This window comes from Sus scrofa, chromosome 15, assembly GCF_000003025.6.
Source record: "Sus scrofa isolate TJ Tabasco breed Duroc chromosome 15, Sscrofa11.1, whole genome shotgun sequence".
Lineage (NCBI taxonomy): Eukaryota > Metazoa > Chordata > Mammalia > Artiodactyla > Suidae > Sus > Sus scrofa.
In genome coordinates this window covers 73,070,514-73,078,287 of record NC_010457.5, presented here as the reverse complement: position 1 = coordinate 73,078,287, position 7,774 = coordinate 73,070,514, and the positions used below count along the sequence as shown (strand labels likewise).

General features: G+C 36.4%; 1 pseudogene; it reads left to right on the top strand.

Annotated features, from left to right (window-relative positions):
* On the top strand, nt 1,448–2,655 carry LOC100517245 (annotated as a pseudogene).

Genomic DNA, 7,774 nt, shown 5'->3' with positions numbered 1-7,774 from the left:
TTTGCTATTTGGATGAGACTTTGGACTTTGCCTTTAGAATTAACTCTCAAAAGATTTAAGACTTGGGTTTACTTGAATGGCATGAATGATGAGAATGGCATGAATTTTGTGGGGCCAGGAGTGGAATAGACTCAATATAGACTCAATTGTGTCCTTGGAAAATTCACACTTTGGAAGTCCTAACTGCCAATGTGATGATAACTGGAGGTGTGGTGATAGTTAGATTTCAATGAGGTCATGAAGCCCTTATGATTAGGGTCCTTATAAGAAGAGACATCAGAGAAATTACTTCCTCTCTCTCTCCACCATATGAGGACACAGTGAGAAGGCAGACTTCTACAGCCCTAGAAGAAAGCCCATATCAGAAAGCTGAATGTTCATGTTCAACTTCCCAACCTCCAGAAATGTGAGAAATAAATTCCTGTTGTTTAAAGCCATCCAGTCTATGGTATTTCGTTTTAACAGCCAAAGCTAACTAAAACGAATTTTGTCCAAATTTCTTTGTATTTATTTTATTTGTATTTTTTTTTCATTTTTCCTTTCCTGCCCTGAACTTGACAGAGCAAATTTCCTTTGATGGGTTTAAATTCATACATTCTTCAATTTTTTTTCTGGTTGCTACCCCTCATTTTTTTAATTTAACAATATATCTATCTTGCTAAAATATAAAATAGATACTTTAATATAGAGAAAAGATAATAGATACTTTAATATATTTTACCTTCCATGGCCTTCTCCTCCAGCAAGTTCTTTCACTAGACTTTTAAAAAATGCATTCTAAAGAAAATAGAGACACATATTTATGATCTTAGGATAAGAAAAAATATTCTTAAGACAGATCCTCTCCCAAAAATGTGAGTAATGCTAATTTTTTGTGTTGTTTCAGACAGGTAATAGAGAGTCAAATACCAAATGCCTGGTTTCATTCTTTTTTGAAATTTTGATTACTAGGTCAGAAAGAATCAACTGAAGTTTCACCCAGAGAGAAACTATGTCTTATTTTGCCCATGAAGATTTGGAGACTAAGTAGATTGGAGAGGAATAAGTAAATTCTGAATCCCATCTAATGTTAACTCATACTCCATGGTGCTCACACTCCTGGCAATAGTTCCACCTGAGCAGAGTGGCGAATAAGCTTGATCCTTCCCCTCTGTTTCAACCTCCTCGTTCTCAGCTATAGACAGGTTTTGCAGCACGTAAGCCGTGTCTTTCTAAAAATCACTCTGGGATCTTCTGGGAACAGAACGGAGATTTGGGAAACCTGTGCGCCTCAGGAGGACATGGAAGTTGCCGCCCCTTCCTACACGCCTCGCTCTATGTACGTCATCTCTTCACCAGACTGCCCATTCTCAATATGCTCGAGGGCCCAGCTTTCTGCAGAACTTCTTTCCGGAAGAGGCACACCCTCTTTCCGTCCACCTGAGCGGTGGACCCACTGTCAGGGCAGATGAGAGGTGGGACAAAGGCCCCAGGATCCAGGTTGTCTCCCAAGCGGGAACTGCAATTCTCTGCGGCGGCTGCCGCGGAACCGCTGAGGCCACACTGCGCCTGCGCATCCACGGTTTGTTGTTCCCGCCAATTCTCGTGGACAGCTCGCCTGACCCAGCGCCGTGATCTGTGGAGATGTTCGAGCCCGCGCAGCTGCCGGAGCTGCTTAAGCTTTAGTACAGAGGCCCTTTCCCAACATCCAGTACTATTGGCAACTCAACTATGGCGGAGAGGTAAAGAATTACTTTCGACCCTATGGATTTTCATTTGCGCTGGCGGATGATATTTACTTTCGCTACCAACCCTTCAGCAACTACAGAGATCTGGAAAAGGTGATGTGGAGGTGTATTGTAAATGCTGAACTCTCATGACAATGCCCATGTATATCATCAACAGAGCACCGATGAAGGACTTTGGAGTTAAGCATCCTCTCTAGAAGAAGAGGCGTTTGGTACTGGGTCTGAGATAAATCAGAAAATTGCCTCCCACAGTGCGTTCTGAAGTAATTGAGTATTTGAGGCTTATTAATGTGGTTGAAACGTTACAAAGTTCATCTAAGTGAAAAAGTTACCCCTTTTGTCAGAAAAATCTATAAACATGATTTAAAAAATGTATTGAAGAATATACTTTGGTTAATCAAGATTTTCTAGAACATTGGTTTAAGATTTTAGCCCTTGTTTCTGAAACAGTTCTTGAGGAACTTCAACAAAGCATCAATGTTGGGAGCGTTTAAAGAAGGTAGCCAGCATATATCAGCGTTTCATAGAAAATGCCAAATGTGGACCTTGGCATGAATGAGAGATCATGCTCCGGTACTGTTTTCCACAGCTGGATATCAGCATTAGTGAAGGAATCAATCATTTTCTGAAGAGCCATTTTAGGGTTCATCCTAAAACAGATTGCATCCTGTGCTATTTACTTTCAGAAAGTGAATCATTTTGATCCCTTTACTATTCTAGCCATAAACTCCATCTGCCATGAATTGGATACTATTCCCACTAGTGATGAGCGAAAAGAGGAGAAGGAAGTTGAATCTGGTATCAAACACAGAATCTATAAGACCAGTCTAGCTATTTATGTAAAAGTTTCTGAACAGTTTCTTGAAAGTTTAAGTACATCCCAAAAGGAGAAGTAATCAGGAAGAGTGATTTACAAAAGCGCTTCTGAAGAACCCCCTTCAAGCCAAGGTAGGTATCTTCTACCTTCAACCAAGAATCAAATACTTAAAGAACCATTTAATATTGTAGAAGCCATGTGTGAATTTTTAATGCTCAAAGCAGGTTTTTTGTTGTTGTTGTTGTTCCTAAGAAACAATTATGTTGAGAAGATTCCTAAGACCACCGAAAGAGAATGTCAAGTTTCCTGGAAGGAGCTGTAATGGGCAGAATAAGTGGATTTCAGGTAAAATTTATAAAATTTAATATTATACAAATAACTTCTAGGATTTCTGATATGAATACACAGTTCTACCAGTTGCCATATTCAAAGGTAAGTGAGCAGTAATATGTCTAAGACTTTAATCTTGGTTCGCTGGATACAACCTCCACATATCTGAAATGAAAGTTCTAGGTGAGGGAGTGCTTTGTCCTTAAGTCTTGGACAATTACACATGGAGTGTGTATTCAGCCAATCCCTAATTTTGCTTACTAATAATATTGGTCAAGCCACACCCCACTGCCTATCTTTTAGAAATTATTTTGAACTGGACATCTAAATCTTCCAAAACTTCAATTCGAAAGATATGTTACTAGATCTACAATATTAGGGGCTAACAAAGTAGAGTATTTTTTTTACAGCTATTGCAGTTGTTGCTCCGAACTTCTTCCCTCAGAGAACAATTAGATTAGTCTGCCTTAAAGAAGCAGCTTAGAAAAAATAACCAGCTTCATTTCACCAACATAAAACCAGTTGTATTTTTCAAAATTCTTGGACTTTCTATATATCTACAAAGGTTGAATTTTAAAGGTTTTGTTTCTTCTATGTTTAATTTTTTGTGCAATAGGTTTTTTTAAAAATTATTGGAGTAGTCAACTTACAATGTATTATTTTCAAGTGTACAACAAAGTGAATCAGTTACACATATATCAATTCTTTTTCCCATGTAGGTTATTACAAGCTATTGTGTAGATTTCCCTGTGCTTGTTGATTTTCTACTTTTTATATATAGTAGTGTGTATATGTTATTCCCATCTTCCTATTTATTCCTCCCCCACCCCATATTTTCCCATGGGGTAAGCTTAAGCTTCAGAATCTGTGAATTTGTTTCTGTTTTATAAATAATTCATTTGTATTATGTTATTGGATTCTATGTATAAGTGAAATCATGTGATATTTGTCTTTCTCTGTATGATTTACTTCACTTAGTATGATAGGTCCATCTGTGTTGCTGCAAATGCCATTATTTCATTCTGTTTTGTGACTGAGTAGTATTCTATTGTATGTATGTACCACCTCTTTATCCATTCTTCTGTCGATGAACATGTAGGTTGCTTCCATGTCTTGGCTATTGTAAATAGTGTTTCAGTGAACACTGGGGTGCATGTATCTTTTAGAATTATGGTTTACACTGCGTAGATGTCCAGAAGTGGGATTGCTGGGTCTTATGGTAGTTCTATATTTGTTTTTTTAAGGAATCTCCCTCCATATTGTTCTCCATAGTGGTTTCACCAGTTCACATTCCCACTAATGTGAAGGTGTGTATTACCCTCTCCAGAATTCATTTTTTGTAGACCTGTTAATGGTGGCCACTCTGACTGGTGTGAGGAGATACCTCATTGTATTTTATACATGCATTTGTCTAATAATTAGTGGTTGAAGTGTCTTTTTCATGTGCTTTTTGGCCATCTGTCTTCTTTGGAGAAATGCCTATTTAGATCTTCTGCCCATTTTTTGATTGGGTTGTTTGTGTGTGTGTGTGTGTGTGTGTGTGTGTGTGTGTGTGTGTGTGCGCGCGCGCTTGTGTGCTGCATGAGATGTTTGCATATTTTGGAGATGAATCCCTTGTTGGTTGCTTTGTTTGCAAAGATTGGCTCCCATTGTGTGGGTTGAGTTTTTGTTTTGTTTATGGTTTCCTTTGCTGTGCAAAAGCTTTTAAGTTTAATTAGGTCCCATTTGTTTATGCTTGTTTTTATTTTCATTACTATAGGAGATGGATCAAAAAAGATACTGCTGCAATTTATATCAGAGTGTTCTGCCTACATTTTCCTTAAGGAGTTTTATAGTATCCAGCCTTACTTTTAGGTCTTTAATCTATTTTGAGTTTATTTTTGTGTATAATGTTGGGGAATGTTCTAATTTCATCTTTTACGTATAGCTATCCGGTTTTCCCAGTTCGTGTGACAGATTTTGAAGTGTCAGAATTATTTTGCCTGGTTTACAACCAATCTAAACAAAATAATTATTTGGGTTTACATTCTGTCTTCTGAGAAACAGTGAAGAGCAAGCTACTGGGCTAGTGCTTTCTGTGACTTAATGAAAATTTTCTGTCCTTTAACATTGTTTTCTCCTAGAGGCACACAGTCTTTTTATTTTTCTTTTATGTTTTGGTTTTTGTAGAACAGATGATGTAATGCCTTGAATTTCTTTCTTTTTTCTATTCTTTTAAAGAAATATTGAAGACTGTGCAAAAAAATGAACACTCTGGATTGTGGTCTGTATATGAGTATCAAGGAAGTGGCTCTGTAAGAAACAACCTAAATTAGTATTGATCTGGGAGAAAACTCAAATAAGCATGCCTTATGAGAAGTATTAAGTGAGATTTTAGTTCCACCTAATGTCCTATAGTGGAATCACATCTTGGAAATAAAATCTAATATGTCATAGTCAAGACTCAAAGATTAGGCAGCTAGCAGGAGGCTGGGTGGAGCTGACTCAAAGCAGATATTTTCAAAGGGATGTTGCTTTGTTTCTTTGTTACTATCCTGAAAAACAACCATGCTAAAGAAGCTATTCTTATATCTAAGGAATTTGCAAAATATTTACAGGACCAATGTATAGAAGTACTCATTCATATATCAACTTTAAAAATAGGAAAGTTTGAGATGATAGAAACCCTGATATGGTATAAAAAGAAGATGGTCATTGAAGTCAGAATGACAGTAATGACTGGGGATAAGAAAGTTCACACACATCTAAAGATAATTTTATATATGCATGAATAAGGCCATATTGTGTGATTTTTTTTTTCTTTTCGTGCAAGTGGAAGATTTCAATTCTCCCATTTCAGAATTGAATTGAGATAGTAGATAAAAACAAGTAAACACATACAGGCTATAAATAATGCAACTGGTATATCTGGTTACATAACTATGGCTATATATGGGAAGGGACTAAATTCACTTTAGAGAACAATCTTTATTATATATCTATGGGAATTTTTAAAAAATAGTCATGCACTTAGCTAAAATGAATATCTTAAACCCAAAATGTAAAATATTTATATTTCACATTCTACTAATATAATAAAACTAGAAAGAAGTTTAAATATACCATAATCATTTGGAAGTTAAGCACATCCAACTCTTGACTCAAAAGAAACAAAAATAATATTACAAACTAAAAATCAATGAAAAGGAGAATATTCTATTACTGAACCTAGTGTTTACAGATAAAGCAGAATTGAGAAAAAAACTGTATCCTGATAATACTTTGTCATTAATTTAAAAAGATGAAAAAATAAAGGCGTTAATATTACCTTAAGCTATTAAAAAAAGAGTGACAATCTCAAATAAGTAAGAGAATTGGTAGAGGTGAAAAGGACTAATTTGCTTTAAAACATTTTATTAAGAAACATTAATATAAAACAAAAACATGGATATTTGTGTCTAGTTGGAGGGGCCAAGCACAATATTATTTCAAAGTCATCACAGCAGTTTTCAAATTCTGGCTGCCTCATAAACCCAAATCAGAGGCATGTTAACATTTTAATCTTACCTTTTTCAAAATGTATCCATATTCTATCTAATTTTGAGTTGCCCTAAATGTTCTTTCCATCCAAGTCCGTCCTATTTTGATATTTCACATATTCCTGCATAGAGGTTAGAAGTTATTGCCAAACATTTTTTTGTATAAAGCCCAAAAGTTAATATCTTAGACTGTGAGTTGGAAGGTATCCAGCATCTGTCTAAACCACTCAACCCTGCCATTGTTGCTCAAAAGCAGCCATAATCAACATATAAATGAATAAATGTGGTTATGTTTCAATAAAAATTTGTTTATATGAAAAAAGGAGGGATTTGGGGTTGAATTTGGCTATGGGGTATGTTTGCTGATCCAGGGTTGGAGTTAAATACTGATTTCAATAAATGAATAGGCACCAAAGATGTGTATGTGAATATATAAGTACGTTCAGTTCAAAAAGAGGAAGATATTCAAGAACAATAATAATGATAATAATTATGGTTACTGTTATAGGTATCATTCTGCCGGGACCTTTCTGTAGGTCAGGCATTTTATATAGGGTTTTACAGGTAGTTTCTCATTTAATATCCACATCAACTCTGTGAAGTAAGTACTGATACCATTACCCTATGCCAGATAAAAAAAACAGGTGTTTAGATACTTAAGATATTTATCCAATATTCTAATTGAAAGATAGCAGTTTGGGATTTAAAGTCATGTCTAATCTACTGAGGAGTTCCATCGTGGCTCAGTGGAAGCAAATCCAACTAGGAACCATGAGGTTGCGGGTTCGATCCCTGGCCTCGCTCAGTGGGTTAAGGATCTGGCATTGCCGTGAGCTGCACAGTCACGTACACAGCTCGGATCTGGCCATTGCTGTGGCTCTGGTGTAGGCTGGCAGCTGCAGGTCCAATTTGACCCCTAGCCTGGAAACTTCTATACGCTATGGGTGCGCCCCTAAAAAGCAAAAAAAAAAAAAAAAAAAAAAAAAAAAAAAAGTCATGTCTACTGAATCCAAGTTCTAAACAGCTCCAGATAAATACTTGTAAGTTAGGCTGTCATATACCTGGCAAGTCATGGCATTTTTCCTGGATACAGGGAGCTATGTCTTCATGTTCAGTTTTTTATGAAGGAACTTTTACTCCATTTCCCGGAAAGTAATACTTCATCCCATCCTCCTTTCCCACCTTGTTCCAGCATTTTCTCCCCAGGGTAGAAGAAGTAAGCATGACAATTAAGTGTCTGCCCTTATCTGAATCACATAATCATGAAGTTAGGACCCAAACATTATAATTTAAGCAGTATAAACCCAATTCTCTCTTGTCCTTTGGAGAGAACTATATCTAGGCAAAGCTAATGTTTGCTCTTGTAAATTCCATGGAGTAAA